The sequence below is a fragment of the Mobula hypostoma genome, chromosome 5, assembly GCF_963921235.1.
Source record: "Mobula hypostoma chromosome 5, sMobHyp1.1, whole genome shotgun sequence".
NCBI classification, from domain to species: Eukaryota; Metazoa; Chordata; class Chondrichthyes; order Myliobatiformes; family Myliobatidae; genus Mobula; species Mobula hypostoma.
In genome coordinates, this window is record NC_086101.1 from 161,257,172 (window position 1) to 161,274,839 (window position 17,668).

At 47.1% G+C, this 17,668-nt stretch overlaps 1 protein-coding gene across 3 annotated transcripts in view; it reads right to left on the reverse strand.

Moving 5' to 3' along the window:
* The window catches only part of LOC134347111 (gastrula zinc finger protein XlCGF26.1-like), a 101,017-nt gene that overhangs the window by 50,368 nt on the left and 32,981 nt on the right, over positions 1-17,668 (reverse strand). The window contains exon 2 of one of the 3 annotated variants that reach the window (XR_010018082.1): positions 5,968-6,112. The exons of the other annotated variants lie outside the window; for them this stretch is intronic. The gene's annotated coding sequence lies outside the window, so the exon portion shown is untranslated. The remainder of the gene's footprint in view (positions 1-5,967; positions 6,113-17,668) is intronic. 3 annotated transcript variants of the gene reach the window in all.

Below are 17,668 nucleotides of genomic sequence, written 5' to 3' on the forward strand. Positions count from 1 at the left end.
CCGGGTGTCCCAGCAGGAAGCGGGGTTGGGAAACTTAGAAAAGACTTAGTGAGGGAACGGACTGGAGTCTCTGGGAAAATACGTTCCCAACAATGTGCCGCGGGACCATCGAAGGGAAAAGACCCTATCCCAGAAGGATTGGTGGGACCCCGATCCAGCGTGTCAATACGGATAGAGGGAATAGATGCAAAAGCCATACTCGACACTGGATCGCAGGTCACATTACTGTACCAGTCATTCTACGATCAGTATCTGGCGCACTTACCCCTGACACCTTTCAGTGCACTGGAAATTTGGGGTATCAGTGATGGTGATTACCTATACGATGGCTATTTGTCTGTGACACCGGAGTTCCTGGAAGCTGAGGTGGGGGTGTCTGAGGCTCATGAGGCCCTGGTACTGGTTTGACCAGACCCCGGTGAGACTGGGGGTGTGTCAATTCTGGTGGGGACCAACACCCCTATTGTGCGGAGACTCCTGGGAGCCTGTAAGGAGAAGGCAGGTGAAGACTTTTTGCAGACCCTGTCAATGCACCTAGTGTTCCGAGCTGCATTTGAGGAAGCGTGAGGTCGCCCTGGGCCGGACGCGACGTATGAATGAGGCACTGTGTGGTGTGCCCTGTCGAAGCCCGGGGTGGTACGGCTGGGTGAAACAGCGAGAGTGATGGGGATCCCTAGCTTCCCGGGAGTGCTTGAGGGTGAAGTCCTTCTAGTGGACACCCCAGAAGATCTCTATGGGGAGTCGAGATTCCCTGCTGGGGTGCTGGCGAGACCCGAGTTGCAGAAGCCCTCGGTGGTACAGGCTAGTGGTGATCATCAGGAACGCTACGGCACTGGAGCTCACCTCAAAGCAAGGAATGCCTCTGGAGCATTTGTTCCGGAAGATGGTGATACATAGCACCCCTGTGAGGCCAGTTGGGGGACAGCTGTCGGGAATAAGGCCTAAGTTGACCGCTGAAGCTTTTAACTTTGGGGCATCACCTGTGCTGGAGGGTTGGAAGCAGAGGCTGGTGGAGAAGATGTTGGCGATGACAGATGTTTTTTCCCTTGACAAGTTTGATGTGGGTTGTTTCAGGAGCACTTGCCACACCATGCGGATGACTGAGGATACTCTGTTTAGGGAATGATCACGATGCCTGGCCCCTGCAGATGTGGAAGACGTGCGGCAGCATTTGTGTAAGTTGGAGGCTGGGATCATCACAGAGTCCCGAAGCCTTTATGCGTCTCCTATCGTAGTGGCCGGGAAGAAGAATGGGAAGGTTCATATGGGTGTGGACTATAGAACACTGAACAGGCGCACGGTCCCAGATCAGTACACGGTCCCCCGGGTTGAAGATGCACTGGCCTGTTGAGTAGGGCAAAGTGGTTTAGCCTGTTGGATTTGAGGAATGGGTATTACCAGATCCTGATGAGTGAGGCCTATAAGGAGAAGATGGCCTTCATTTGCCCTTTGGGATTTTACCAGTTTGAAAGGATGCCCCAGGGCATATCGGGGGCCCCTACCACTTTCCAGAGGGTCATGGAGAAGACAGTGAGGGATATGAACCTGCTCGAAGTGCTAGTATATTTGGTTGACCTCATAGTATTTGGATCCACATTGGAAGAACACGAAGTGAGACGAATGAAGGTGCTCAACTGGCTGAAGCAGGAAGGGTTAAAACTTTCCCTGGACAAGCACCAGTTCTGCCACACGTCTGTTAGCTACATTGGACACATTGTCTCACAGTTGGAGTAGTTACAGACCCAGCTAAGATCAAAGCAGTGACCACCTGGCCAAGGCCCCAGACGTTGAGTGCTCTGTGCTCATTCCTGGGGTTCTGTGGATACTATCGGAGTTTTGTGAAGGGCTACGCCAAGTTGAGTCATCCCTTGAACCAGCTTCTGCGTGGCAACCCTCCCCTGGGACAGAGGGGGAGAGGGAGGAAAGGATGGGAGGTGGGAGCATATTTGAACCCGTCAGAGCCCTTTGGACAGAGATGGGATGACAAATGTGAAGCAGCTTTCCAGTCACTGAAGGAGATGCTGACTCAGGCGCCGGTGCTGGCTTTTGCAGACTCCCGATTGCCCTATGTGCTACACACTGATGCCAGTCATGAGGGGTTAGGGGCCATTTTATATCAGGATCAGGGCACTGGCCTGAGGCCTGTAGCGTTTGTCATCTTCAGAGAGAAACTATTCCACTCACAAGCTGGAGTTCCTGGCATTGAAATGGGCGGTGGTGGATAAGCTGAGTGACTATCCCTACGGGGCCAAGTTTGAGGTTAGGACAGACAACAACCCGTTCACTTACATCCTGACCTCGGCAAAACTGGATGCCACAGGCCATTGGTGGCTGGCAGCTTTGTCTGTATATAATTTCAGCCTGAAGTACCAGCCAGGGAGCCGAAATGTCGACGCAGATGCTCTGTCCCGACGGGGGCATGAGGAGCTGGGGAAGGACGAGGAGTGGGAGAGTGTTCCTGCATCCGGGTGAAGGCAATGTACCAGTTTGCTATCACCGTGCAGGCCGAGGAGAAGGAGAGGCCAGATCGAGCAGTGGACTCACTGCGGGCATCCGATGATACTCTGCCCCTAGTGTACTGTGACATGACTGCTCTGAAGACCACGCAGTTGCCAGGGTTAAGCCCTGGGAAAGTGGCCACTGCTCAGCGAGATGACCCGGACATTAGCCCTGTCTGGCATGCCATGGCAGGGGTGTATGTGTCATGGACGGTATGTGACACAGGCGGAGAAGGCTAAGCACAGTTCAGTGTCCCTGTTGAGAGAATGGCGTTGGTTGAGGTTGAAGAACCAAATGTTATACCAGCTAATGTCACCCACAGACCGACCTCGGCGTTGGCAGCTCGTCCTGCCGGAGAAGTACCGTAAGGTTGTGTTGAAGTCCCTCCATGATGACCCTGGACATTTGGGGGTGGAAAAGACCTATGGATTGTTCAAGGATCAGTTTTACTGGCCCCAAATGAAGATGGAGGTCGAAGAGTACTGCAAGTCCTGCATTCGTTGCATACGGCGGAAGTTGCTGCCTGGGCAGGCTGCCACTTTGTCCCACTTGCAGAGTGCGGGGCTTTGGACCTGGTGTGTATGGATTTCCTGGCCATAGAACCGGATGCCAGCAACACGGCAAATGTCTTGGTCATTACGGACCACTACACCAGGTATGCTCAAGCTTTTCCTACTAAGAATCAGAGGGCGACTACAGTGGCAAATGTGCTATGGGGAAGTATTTTGTGCACTATGGTCTTCCTCAGTGGATACATATGGACCAGGGACGGGACTTTGAGAGTAAGCTCATCTATGAGTTGCTGGGCATGCTGGGGGTTGAGAAATCGAAGACCACACTCTATCATCCGCAGGGTGATCCCCAGCCAGAAAGGTTCAATCAGACACTACTAGACATGCTCGGGACTCTGGAGATCAGCAAAAAGAATCATTGGAGTCGCCATATTGGGCATCTTGTTCACTGTTACAACTGTACACGCAACGAAGCTACTGGTTACTCGCCCTATTACCTTACGTTTGGGTGCGAGGCAAGGTTGCCCATTGACCTTTGTTTCGGGACTTATGCAGGTGAGGTGTCACCGAAGCCTTACTTGAAGTGTGTGTCTGATATGAGTAAAGAACTGAAAAGAGCTTATGAGTTGGCCAGGGAGGCAGCCACCCAGCAGAATCAGGGAAATAAGAGGAGGTATGACCAAAAAGTAAAGTTCTCTCAACTCCTACCGGGAGACCGAGTCCTCATCAGGAATCTGGGATTGCCAGGAAAACACAAATTGGCTGATTGCTGGGCAGCCACGCCCTATGTGGTGGAGAGTCAGATGCCAAACCTACCGATTTTCCAGGTGCAGCCCGAGGATGGAAAGGGGCCTTTCAAGATTCTCCATCAGGGTCACCTGTTCCCTCTGGGGCAAGATGTACAGGTAGAGCGGGAGCCTGACGAGGCGGCTGCACCCAGTACCAGGACTCTGCGTCCCTGCAGGGTGGAGGACGTTCCTACCCCGGGAGAGACGGGCCCAAGCCCAGCCCCTGTGAGGGATACTGATTCGGAGGATGATGACTGGGATGATTGGTACATTCTGCTGTTTGCCGATGCTCCTGTGATGGAGGAAGAGACTCCTGGCCTTTCCCCCACTCGGTTAGATGGGGCTAGTGAGGGGCAGTCTGTGGTACCGCAAGGTGCTGAAGGAAAAGATGTAGGGCCTGAACCAGAGATAAAGGGTTCCGAAGTGCAGAGGGGCTTGGGTGACCGCTCCGGGGAGGACTCGCTTCGTAGCTTCAAAGGGTCCCCTGTAGTGTCCGAAGCGGAAGAGTTAAATGAGGGGGTACGTAGATCTCAGAGAAGTCGGAAACCCCCAGAGAGGTTGGCCTATGTAGCACCCAGGGAACAAGGTGTGATCTCTACTATTTTGGGGAGTCAGATCACTGCTTTCTGCACGTGGATTGGGCTGTGTGTTCTGCAGGAAGAAATGGCAGATTATCTGAAAGTCATGAGGATACGACTTATTTCGGTGGGGGGAGAATGTAGGGTTCTCAGTAATATTAGCTGGACTGTTAACTGTTAATTGCTTATTAATAAAATGACTTCTTGTACTGTTAATTGCTAAGTAAGGGGTTCTCTGTAACAGCAATGTTTGAGTTATACTAAGTGATAATGGAAATTGTATTCATTTGCTAGCCAATAGAAGTTATGCTATGTTATCTTGTATCTGTGTGCTGAGCTGAGGAGCGCGGGCTTTTTCGGGAGGTGTGCAGAGAGGACGGACGTGCGAGGAATGGACAGCAGTTCCAGGTTGGCAGATACCGGACCTTGGGGGTTCGGATGGTGGCCGGAGTCTCGGAAGGATGTTGTGGATGGAATCAGAGGCGTGAGCTCCAACATATTAAAATATTATGTGCACAAGACTGATAAGTTACTTATGTGGCACCTTTTCTTTTAGTTGTTTCTACCAACCCATCACTAAAATTTGCTATAAAGTATAATTCTGCACTCGCACTTGGTACTTTGTTTGATATTTGTGTCGTGGCTGATCATTGGGCGCCTCACCCCATATCTGCACCAAAGTATTTGCACTGTTTGGCGGGGTCGATGGCTATTCACCCTAGGCAATGGGAGTCAGCTGGGGCAAAGGCCGTTACACATAATTCATCTTTTCCTTCCCTGTGACCTTCTTAGTTTCTTTCTGCATGTTTTTAAAAGCTTCCCAATCCTCTATCTTCCCACCAGCTTTGGCTTCCTTGTGTGCCCTCTCTCATGCTTTAACTTTGGCTCAGACTTCAGCCACCACAGTGTTCTTCTTCCATTAGAAAACTTCTTCCTATTTGGAATATATCTGTCTTGCACTTCCCTCATTTTTCGCAGAAACTCCAGCCATTGCTGCTCTGCTGTCCTTCCTTCAAATGTCCCTTTCCAGTCAACTTCGGCCAGTTCCCCTCTCATGCCATTGTAATTTTCTTTATTCCACTGAGATAACGACACATTAAAATTTAGTTTCTCCTTCTCAAATTTCAAAATGAACTCGATCATATTGTGATCACCGTTCCCTAAGGGTTCCTTAACCTTGAACTCTCTTATCACATCCGGATCATTGCACAACACCCAATCCAGCACAGCCGATCCCCTAGTGGACTCAACAACAAGCCGTTCTAAAAAGCCATCCCTTAGACATTCTACAAATTCTCTCTTTTGAGGTCCAGTAGTGGCCTGGTTTTCCCAATCCACTATCATGTTAATATCTGTAACAATTATCATGACATTGCTCTTCTGACACGCCTTTTCTATCTCCTGCTGTAATCTGTAATCCACATCCCAGCTGCCGTTTGGAGGCCTGTATACAACTGCCATTAGGGTACTTTTACCCTTGCCATTTCTTAACTCAACCCATAGAGACTCTGGATGCTCCGATCCTGTCATCCCTTTCTAATGATTTAGTATCATTTCTTAAACACCCCTCCTCTCCCGCTGCTTACTAACCTGTCTTTCCCATGCACCGTATATCCTTGGGCGTTCAGCTCTCAATGGCAGCCATCCTTTAGCCAAGTTTCACAGACGGCCACAACGTCATACTTGCCAATCTGTAGCTGAATTCCAAGATTGTCCATTTTATTCCTTATGCTGCCTGCATTCAAATAGAACACTCTCAGTCCAGTATTTGTTGTTTTCTGTTTTAATTGCACCACACCTCTATTGCCCTGTAACTCATGCCACTGGATTTGATTAAGCCTCATCTCTTGCCCGTTCTTTCTATAATCTGTTGCACGCAATATTTGATTTATTTCTGTTTTCCTCTTCGTCAGCCCAAGCACTCCGGTTCCCATCCCCCCTGCCAAATTTGTTTCAACCCTCACTAACAGATTTATTAAATGTGCCCGCTGGGATATTGGACCCCTTTGGGTTCAGGTGTAACCCGTCCTTTTTGTACTGGTCGTACCTCCCCCGGAAGAGGCCCTAGTGATTCAGGAATCTGAAGCCCTGCCCCCTACACAAGTCTCCTAGGCACACATTAATACGTTCTTTAACGTTAGCACGTGGCGCAGGCAGCAATCCTGAGATTACTACCCCAGACATTCACAGGGGTCTGTGTTGGCAACGTTTCTTTTTATGTTCTATGTCAATGCATCGAATGACGGTATTGACGGCCCTGTGGCAAAATTTACGCATGAAGTCGAATATTGAAAGGACTGGATAGAGAGCTTGTGGAGGGCTAAAGTATCTGGTTATCACAATGCCATAAATACAACTTAAACATACAAATGATAGGCTTGCTCCACAGCTTGAGATACTAAATTGGAGAATGGCGCTTTATTCACAAACTCCTCATAGCCCACAGTGACTGTGCACTGATCCCAGTAATGGAACCCGCCACTGCAGCCCCACAGTGCACTATGTACTGATTGCAAAGCTATGAAATTGCATGTGAATAGCCTCCTCTCCCCCACCTCCACTATTTCTGCATCATCAGCAGACTGAGACATCTCACATTTTGCTGCCTCCGCTAGGCCATTAAACTGTGAACAACTGTGGTGAGCGACTGATCTCTGGGGTACTCCAACGCTACCCTACTTCCACTCTGCACTCATCCAGCCACACACTACCAGCAGTTTATTGATCTCCAACGAAAAAGCCTAATCAGCTACTCCTGAGGTTCAATACCATTGCTGACTCTGAGTTTACCACCGCCAAATGCCAGGAGGGATATAATAATCAGGAAGTCTCTGGTCGCAGCCGTGTAAATAAGATGTGAGCTTAGTAGGTGCGTGGCGCATGTTCAGAATGTGAAGGAGTCAGACAAACTGAGCCAAGTCACAGGCTGATGAAGGGTAGGTGTAGTGTTCTCATGCAGTGTGTTGAAACTGTGACTAAACACCAAGTTAAACCGGAGCCAATGAAGTCAGGAGTCGTAGTAAGGTTAACCATTTACTGTGCACTCTTCCACATTAACATCGTATGGTGAAAACGGTTGATAAAAAATACAAACATATACAGCGTCTGTTTCATTCTGGAGACCAGGCGTGCTGTCTCCTTTTAGCGAGTGTCTCCAGCCGCCCTGAGTAGCGGGCGAGGGGGGTCCCGTCAAACCGCCATCGGGCTCGAGTCCACCCCACGTTTGAAATTGAACCCTGGTCACTGAGCATTGGAGGAGTCTGGTCTGCTGATGTTAGCCTTAAACTAGACTGGTGTTTAATACTGTGGATCTGTGAAAGATCCATCAGTTCTGTATCAAATGCCGTGTCGCAGGTACTCACTGTCTCTACCACTCTTGCAACGTACACTAGAGAGGACACCCAGTCCATCTGGTCCCTGCCCACATTTCTGTTCCATATCAGTATTTTACAATCTATCCCTGCCGTTCCCCTCTCACTCTCCCTGTGGTGACAAGTTGCAACTAGTCACACTCCAGGGGCGAAGATATTTCCCTTGAGTTTCATAGAATCATAGAAAGCTGCAGCATATTCAAGACCCTTTGGCCCACAATGTTGTGCTGACCATGTAACCTATTCGAGAAACTGCCAAGAATTACCCTACCGTATTGCCCTCTATTTTACTAAGCTCCATATACCTATCTAAGATTCTCTTAAAAGACACTACTGTATCTGCCTCTACCACTGTCGCCAGCAGTGCATTCCACACACACACACCACTCTTTGTGTAAAAAAACTTACAACTACTTCCAAGCAGGAATGGTACCGGAGGATTGGAGGGAGGCGAATGTTGTTCCCTTGTTCAAAAAAAGTAGTAGGGATAGTCCGGGTAATTATAGACCAGTGAGCCTTACGTCTGTGGTGGGAAAGCTGTTGGAAAAGATTCTTAGAGATAGGATCTATAGGCATTTAGAGAATCATGGTCTGATCAGGGACAGTCAGCATGGCTTTGTGAAGGGCAGATCGTGTCTAACAAGCCTGACAGAGTTCTTTGAGGAGGTGACCAGGCATATAGATGAGGGTAGTGCAGTGGATGTGATCTATATGGATTTTAGTAAGGCATTTGACAAGGTTCCACATGGTAGGCTTATTCAGAAAGTTAGAAGGCATGGGATCCAGGGAAGTTTGGCCAGGTGGATTCAGAATTGGCTTGCCTGCAGAAGGCAGAGGTGGTGGTGGAGGGAGTACATTCAGATTGGAGGATTGTGACTAGTGGTGTCCCACAAGGATCTGTTCTGGGACCTCTACTTTTCGTGATGTTTATTAACAACCTGGATGTGGGGATAGAAGGGTGGGTTGGCAAGTTTGCAGATGACCCAAAGGTTGGTGGTGTTGTAGATAGTGTAGAGGATTGTCAAAGATTGCAGAGAGACATTGATAGGATGCAGAAGAGGGCTGAGAAGTGGCAGATGGAGCTCAACCCAGAGAAGTGTGAGGTGGTACACTTTGGAAGGACAAACTCCAAGGCAGAGTACAAAGTAAATGGCAGGATACTTGGTAGTGTGGAGGAGCAGAGGGATCTCGGGGTACATGTCCACAGATCCCTGAAAGTTGCCTCACAGGTGGATAGGGTAGTTAAGAAAGCTTATGGGGTGTTAGCTTTCATAAGTCAAGGGATAGAGTTTAAGAGTCGCGATGTAATGATGCAGCTCTATAAAACTCTGGTTAGGCCACACTTGGAGTATTGTGTCCAGTTCCGGTCACCTCACTATAGGAAGGATGTGGAAGCATTGGAAAGGGTACAGAGGAGATCTACCAGGATGCTGCCTGGTTTAGAAAGTATGCATTATGATCAGAGATTAAGGGAGCTAGGGCTTTACTCTTTGGAGAGAAGGAGGATGAGAGGAGACATGATAGAGGTGTACAAGATAATAAGAGGAATAGATAGAGTGGATAGCCAGCGCCCCTTCCCCAGGGCACCACTGCTCAATACAAGAGGACGTGGCTTTAAGGTAAGGGGTGGGAAGTTCAAGGGGGATATTAGAGGAAGGTTGTTTACTCAGAGAGTGGTTGGTGCGTGGAATGCACTGCCTGAGTGAGTGGTGGAGGCAGATACACTAGTGAAGTTTAAGAGACTACTAGACAGGTATGTGGAGGAATCTAAGGTGGAGGCTTATATGGGAGGCAGGGTTTGAGGGTCGGCACAACATTGTGGGCAGAAGGGCCTGTACTGTGCCGTACTATTCTATGTTCTATGTTCTAAGCACCATAAAACAATGGCCCCTTGTGTTAGCAGTTTCAGTCCTGAAAAAAACATAGAAACATAGAAAATAGGTGCAGGAGTAGGCCATTCGGCCCTTCGAGCCTGCACCGCCATTTATTATGATCATGGCTGATCATCCAACTCAGAACCCCGCCCCAGCCTTCCCTCCATACCCCCTGACCCCCGTAGCCACAAGGGCCATATCTAACTCCCTCTTAAATATAGCCAATGAACTGGCCTCAACTGTTTCCTGTGGCAGAGAATTCCACAGATTCACCACTCTCTGTGTGAAGAAGTTTTTCCTAATCTCGGTCCTAAAAGGCTTCCCCTCTATCCTCAAACTGTGGTCCCTCGTTTTGGACTTCCCCAACATCGGGAACAATCTTCCTGCATCTAGCCTGTCCAATCCCTTTAGGATCTTATACGTTTCAATCAGCTCCCCCCTCAATCTTCTAAATTCCAACGAGTACAAGCCCATTCATCCAGTCTTTCTTCATATGAAAGTCCTGCCATCCCAGGAATCAATCTGGTGAACCTTCTTTGTACTCCCTCTATGGCAAGGATGTCTTTCCTCAGATTAGGGGACCAAAACTGCACACAATACTCCAGGTGTGGTCTCACCAAGGCCTTGTACAACTGCAGTAGGACCTCCCTGCTCCTGTACTCGAATCCTCTTGCTATGAATGCCAGCATACCATTCGCCTTTTTCACTGCCTGCTGTACCTGCATGCCCACTTTCAATGACTGGTGTATAATGACACCCAGGTCTCGTTGCACCTCCCCTTTTCCTAATCGGCCACCATTCAGATAATAATCTGTTTTCCTATTTTTGCCACCAAAGTGGATAACTTCACATTTATCCACATTAAATTGCATCTGCCATGAATTTGCCCACTCACCCAACCTATCCAAGTCACCCTGCATCCTCTTAGCATCCTCCTCACAGCTAACACTGCCACCCAGCTTCGTGTCATCCGCAAACTTGGAGATGCTGCATTTAATTCCCTCATCCAAGTCATTAATATATATTGTAAACAACTGGGGTCCCAGCACTGAGCCTTGCGGTACCCCACTAGTCACCGCCTGCCATTCTGAAAAGGTCCCGTTTATTCCCACTCTTTGCTTCCTGTCTGCTAACCAATTCTCCATCCACACCAATACCTTACCCCCAATACCATATGCTTTAAGTTTGCACACTAATCTCCTGTGTGGGACCTTGTCAAAAGCCTTTTGAAAATCCAAATATACCACATCCACTGGTTCTCCCCTATCCACTCTACTAATTACATCATCAAAAAATTCTATGAGATTCGTCAGACATGATTTTCCTTTCACAAATCCATGCTGACTTTGTCCGATGATTTCACCGCTTTCCAAATGTGCTGTTATCACATCTTTGATAACTGACTCCAGCAGTTTCCCCACCACCAACGTTAGGCTAACCGGTCTATAATTCCCCGGTTTCTCTCTCCCTCCTTTTTTAAAAAGTCGAGTTACATTAGCCACCCTCCAATCCTCAGGAACTAGTCCAGAATCTAACAAGTTTTGAAAAATTATCACTAATGCATCCACTATTTCTTGGGCTACCTCCTTAAGCACTCTAGGATGCAGACCATCTGGCCCTGGGGATTTATCTACCTTCAATCCCTTCAATTTACCTAACACTACTTCCCTACTAACATGTATTTCTCTCAGTTCCTCCATCTCACTGGACCCTCTGTCCCCTACTATTTCTGGAAGATTATTTATGTCCTCCTTAGTGAAGACAGAACCAAAGTAATTATTCAATAGGTCTGCCATGTCCTTGCTCCCCATAATCAATTCACCTGTTTCTGTCTGCAGGGGACCTACATTTGTCTTTACCAGTCTTTTCCTTTTTACATATCTATAAAAGCTTTTACAGTCCATTTTTATGTTCCCTGCCAGTTTTCTCTCATAATCTTTTTTCCCCTTCCTAATTAAGCCCTTTGTCCTCCTCTGCTGAATTCTGAATTTCTCCCAGTCCTCAGGTGAGCCACTTTCTGTGGCTAATTTGTATGCTTCTTCTTTGGAATTGATACTATCCCTAATTTCTCTTGTCAGCCACGGGTGCACTACCTTCCTTGATTTATTCTTTTGCCAAACTGGGATGAACAATTGTTGTAGTTCATCCATGCAACCTTTAAATGCTTGCCATTGCATATCCACCGTCAATCCTTTAAGTGTCATTTGCCAGTCTATCTTAGCTAATTCACGTCTCATACCTTCAAAGTTACCCCTCTTTAAGTTCAGAACCTTTGTTTCTGAATTAACTATGTCACTCTCAAGCTTGTGATTATCCACACGACTAATGCCGCTCATCATCTTGTACATCGGCATTACTGCAGAGAGGGATTTCACCTGCTCAGATTGTGGGAAGAGATTCCCTCACACTTCCAGCCTACAGAGACACCAGTCAGTTCACACTGGTGAGAGGCCATTCACCTGCTCAGTCTGTGGGAAGCCATTCACTCAGTCCTCCTACCTGCAGAGTCACCAACGCGTTCACACTGGGGAGAAGCCGTTCACCTGCTCAGACTGTGGGAGAGGATTCACTCGGTCATTTCAACTGAAGGTACATCAGAGAGTTCACACTGGGGAGAAGGCATTCACCTGCTCAGTCTGTGGGAAGACATTCACTCAGTCATCCCACCTACAGAGTCACCAACGAATTCACACTGGGGAAATGCCCGCTTGGACTTTGGGAAGGGATTCACTTGCTCTTCCAAACTGAAGGTACAGCAGCGAGTTCGCACCAGGGTGTGGCCGTTCACCTGCTCAGACTGTGGGAAGGAATTCACTCAGTCATCCACCCTACAAGACCCTTTAGCCTGACATCAGTGGTTGGGAAGTTGTTGGGATGGATTTTTAAGGATGAGATGATGTAGTACCTGGAGGCACATGATAAGATAGGCCAAAGCCAGCATGGTTTCCTGAAAGGAAAATTCTGCCTGACAAACCAACTGCAATCCTTTGAGGAAATTCCAAGTAGGGTAGACAAAAGAGATGTAGTTAATGTGGTGTACTTGGATTTTCAGAAGGCCTTTGACAAGGTGTCACGCATGAGGCTGCTTAGCAAGATAATAGCCCATGGAATTACAGGGAAGTTACTAGCATGGGTGGAGCATTGGCTGGTTGGCAGAAAACAGAGAGTGGAAATAAGGGGATCCTATTCTGGCTGGCTGCCAGTTACCAGTGGAGTTTCACAGGAGTCGGCGTTGGGACCGTTACTTTTTACGATGTATGTCTATGATTTGGACTAAGGTATTAATGGATTTGTGGCTAAATTTGCTGGTGATACAAAGATAGGTAGAGGAGCGGGTAGAGTTGAGGACACAGAGAACCTGCAGAGAGACTTTGACAGCAAAACCTTCCAGGCGCAAATCCATAGTCTCGCGAGACTAACGGATGCCACCAAATTGTAACATAATTATCAACCTTTAACGAGAAAATAGTTACAAACAAATCATTTAAAACAAAGTCAAATAAATGCCTCAAGGGCAATACAGTCCCACTGAAATCCTAAGAAACGTCCATTAAGGTGTTTTTAAACACGAGCGCTCGCCCACAGGTGACGTTTCACAGCCCCTCCCACGCGTCTGACGTCACACGTGGGTTCCCCACTCCGGGAGCGGCCCTCACGTGCGAGGTGTCTTACGTCACCCACGCTCTGCAGTGCTCGAGCTTTATCGGTTTAACAGCTGAGCTACTAATGGCGTGACCACCCCTGCCCCCACCGCTGAAAACCAATGCTTCAGCAGCTGCGCTATTGCCATTGGTGCGCAGGAATGTCAATCACTAGGAGAGGCGGACCAGCGGAGAGGGCGTTACCCGTACCCGCTCCAGCTTCGAGTTCCCCGTCTTGGTTCTTGGTTCTTGATCCTCCAAAATATTGCGCATGGAATTTAAACTGGAGGTGGCGGAGGGTGGACTTAAGAAGGAGAATTTTGAAGAAGAAAAGCTGCCTTAAATTTGATTGGGTTTGGTTGTGTGACTATGGTAGGATGAAGTTTATTCCATGCTTTAATTGTGCGGGGGAAAAATGAATTGCTGTACACATCTGACTTGGTAGTTAGTATTTCAAATTGAGTTGAGTGCCCTCGTCTGCTCCTGATAGGTTTGGGTTTGATGTGGGATTTGTAGTCTTTGTCGAGTTGACCATTTAACATTTTGTAAAAACAGTTCAGGCGGTGTGCATCACGTCTAACTTGGGGAGAGTTCCACTTCAATGAATCTAAAAGTTGAGTAACACTCGCTTCTCTCTCATAGGTATTTGTGACAAATCGGGCTGCCTGTCTTTGGACTCGCTCGATGGATGGAAGTAGTGTTTTTGTTTGTGTATGGGTCCCATACAGCAACTGCATATTCCAAATGTGGCCTAACAAGGGTGAGGTACAACTTCTCCGTAACTGAAGCTGAACAATGATGAAAATTGTGTCTTAAAAAATTTAGGACTCCTGTTGCACGATGCGTCTGACTGTTCCAGCGTAGATCATTCTGGATAAGGGTCTCGGCCCGAAACGTCGACTGTACCTCTTCCTAGAGATACTGCCTGGCTTGCTGCGTTCACCAGCAACTTTGATGTGTGTTGCTTGAATTTCCAGCATCTGCAGAATTCCTCGTGTTTACTTGATCTGTTTGGTTTCTTCAGGGGTGACACCCAGGATTTTATATGATGCTTTACCTGGTTTTCTCTTCCTGGTGACACGTATGGTTTCATATTTAGAAGGATTGAACTGCATGCCTCATTTTTGAGACCACTCAACCATACTATCAAGATCTTTTTGGATAGCATCTTCATCATCAGCTGCCTTAATTAGCCAGTATATCAAACAATCATCAGCAAAAAGTCTGCTGGTACTTGTAACTCTTCATGAATGTCATTAATGTAAAGTAAAAACAAATGTGGGCCCAGCACTGTGCCCTGGCGTGTACCACTTAACACTGGACGCCATTTGGAATTTTTTCCATTCACGCACACACATTGAAGACGTTTTGTCAAGAAACTGGAAATCCATCATTTAGTATTGGAGCGAACACCGTAGAAGTTGAGCTTCCTAAGTAATCTTTGGTGGGGAATAACATCAAATGCTTTGGAGAAGTCAAGCACTACTAAATCATTGATGACATTGTTATCAAAATTCTTGGCCAGGTCATTTATTGTCAGGATAAGCTGAGACTCACAGGATCTATGCTTCCTAAAAGCATACAGGTTGTCAGCAAGAATATTGTGTCTGCTAAGGTAGCTCATCAGATTGCTGTCAATTACATGTTCCAAGAGTTTAGAGCAAGTGCTTGTTAAAGAAATAGGGCGATAATGTGCTGGGTTGGTGGTTGGACCCTTCTTAAAGAGAGGAGTGATGTCTGCCTTTCTCCAATCCAGGGGAAGTTCACCTGAGTCGAGCGACTGCTGGAAGATAAATTGCAGAACAAGAACTAGTTCTTCAGCAGTGATCTTAAGGGCTTGATTCTGAATATGGTCTGGCCCAATAGCTTTTGTTGTATTGATGTTGAGCAGTAATTTTTTGACACCTTCGAGCTTAATTTCGATAGGAAGCATATCAGTATATGGGCTGGGCGGTAGATCAGTAAAAGTTGAAGGTTCTGTATCTTCCTGGGTAAAACATTTTGAAATTGGTTTACAAGAGCTTCTACTTTCTCCTGGTCCTCAGTGATCAGACAGTTGTTCACCTTTAGCGTCTGGACACCAGTGTTGTCTGTCCGTCTGGACTTCACATATCTCCAAAAATCCTTAGGGTTCTCTCCCTCAAGAATTGAAGAAACACGTTGTTTATGAGCACTCCTAATGGTATGATCGACTTCCCGTCAGAGCGGAACAAATCTCAAAGTAAATTTCCCGCTTTCTAATTTATTTCCATTTCCCTCCAAGGGCAGCTGAGGCGTTTCTGAAGTGTCTCCTGAGGCTGGAGTCTGATGTATCGCTGAGAGGTAGGAGGAGACCACTCGGCCCATTGCTTTGATACCGGTTCCCCGGGGTGGGAACGGGAGGAATTTTATTGAAAGGATAAAGACGGTGTGAAAGGGGGGTCGGACAGGATGTTTGTCCCAGTGGGGACAGGAGGGTCTCATCTGTGGAAATGTCTGAGCCCACGGTGGTGGCGAGCAGAGGGATTCACCACAATGGGGGCAAGCACTGGCAGACTGTTGACATTCATCTTTCGCCCATTCAGACAAGGCAGTCAGATCCAGATTTATCACGTCCTCTTGTTGTGGGTGGACAATGTTTTTTCTGCAATATTTTCAGCATGTTTCATTCCACTGTTTTTACCTGCTGAAGTGCAGCCAATGTTTTTGAGTGCATGACCCATTCATATGAGAATTTACCCTTTTGTATTAATCTGAGCTTCTCAAAATTTGTACAGTTTAGTTAAGCTTCACTCCAGAATTTCCAAAGCAACAACCCAGTCAAATAGTTCCGCGCAATTAAAATAGTTTATTACGTTTTTAAAATTTTTATTTTGTACTACTTATATAATTTAACAATTTAATATGTATATTCTTAAATTAAATCACAATTATTAAAATCTATTGTTATGAATTAGGTTCTATTGCTGCCGTAGACAAAAATTTCATGACATATGCCGGTGCTATTAAACCTGATTCTGATAATTGGTATGAAAGACCCACCACCGGTCACCTGATCCCAGTTACCGCAGATCGTAATGTGAGATTGAAGCCTTTTCCATTTATTTGCATTCCTCAGAAATAACAACAGTTAAGTTTCCTTCTGTGGTTCCAGTGCAGAAGCTCAGTCTGTCTAATATTTCCACACAATTAACATGGGGAATTTGTTTATTATCATCACATACTGAACTACAGTGAAAATCTTGCCTGACATACCATCCACACAGATCGATACATTACGACAGTACGTTGAGCTGATATACGACAAAACAATAACTGTAACAAAGCATTGTGGCTGCAGAGAAAGTGCAGTGCAGATAGACATATGTGCAGGGTCAGGTCGAGTTACATTGAGAGGTTGAGTCCATTTTATCATTCATTTGGCTTCTAACCGCAGACAGGAAGCCGTCCTTGAGCCTGGTGGTATGCGCTTTAAGGCTTTTATATCTCTTCCCCGCTGGGGGAGCGGGTTTGCAGCAAGAATGTCTGGGTTGTGAGGACCTTTGAGTACATGGCCTGCTTTTCCGAGGCAGGGGAAGTGTAGGAAGAGTCCATGGAGGGCAGGCTTGTTTCTCTGATGTTCTCTGCTCTCCAAAGTTCTCTGCAGTTGCTTGCAGTCATGGGCAGAGCAGTAGCCATACGAAGGCATGAAGTATCGACAAGAAGCTCAGAGACCTCAGCCTTCACCCTGCCTTGTGTAGCTGGATCCTGGACTTCCTGTCAGATCGCTGGCAAGTGGTGAGAGTGGGCTCCCTCACCTCTGTCTCTCTGACCCTCAGCACACATGCCCCATAGAGTTGTCTCTTTGGCCCCCTCCTTTAATCTCTGTGCACCCATGACTTGTGTCGCCACCTACAGCTCCAATCTGCTAATTTGCTGACGACACTACCTTGACTGGCCTAATCTCAAATATTAACTTTCAATCGATCAAATACCTCCTGACAAGGCTCGGTCCAAACAAACATTTCACCCTTCTTCAGGAGAGCAGTCAGAGGAAGAGCAATATCAGCAAAGTTCTTACAGAACTTACGATAATATCCAACCATTCCCAGAAACCTTCTAAGAGCCTTCATACCAGTCGGAATAGGAACTTCAGAAATTGCCTAGACTTTTTCCTGAACAGGAGCCAACTTGCCTTGACCTACAACATAGCCAAGATAGGTCACAGTGGCATGGACAAATTCACTCTTAGCTAAGTTAACTGTAAGGTTGGCCTGGGAAAGCCTGTCAAATAGCTTTTCTACTGCAGAGATATGCTCTACCCAAGTGTCACTCCGTGTGACTAAGTCATCAATATAGTCATCTGTGTGTTTCAACCTTTGAATTACAGAATCAATCATTCTGGAATGTTCCTGGAGCATTTTTCATTCCAAACGGCAAAACATTG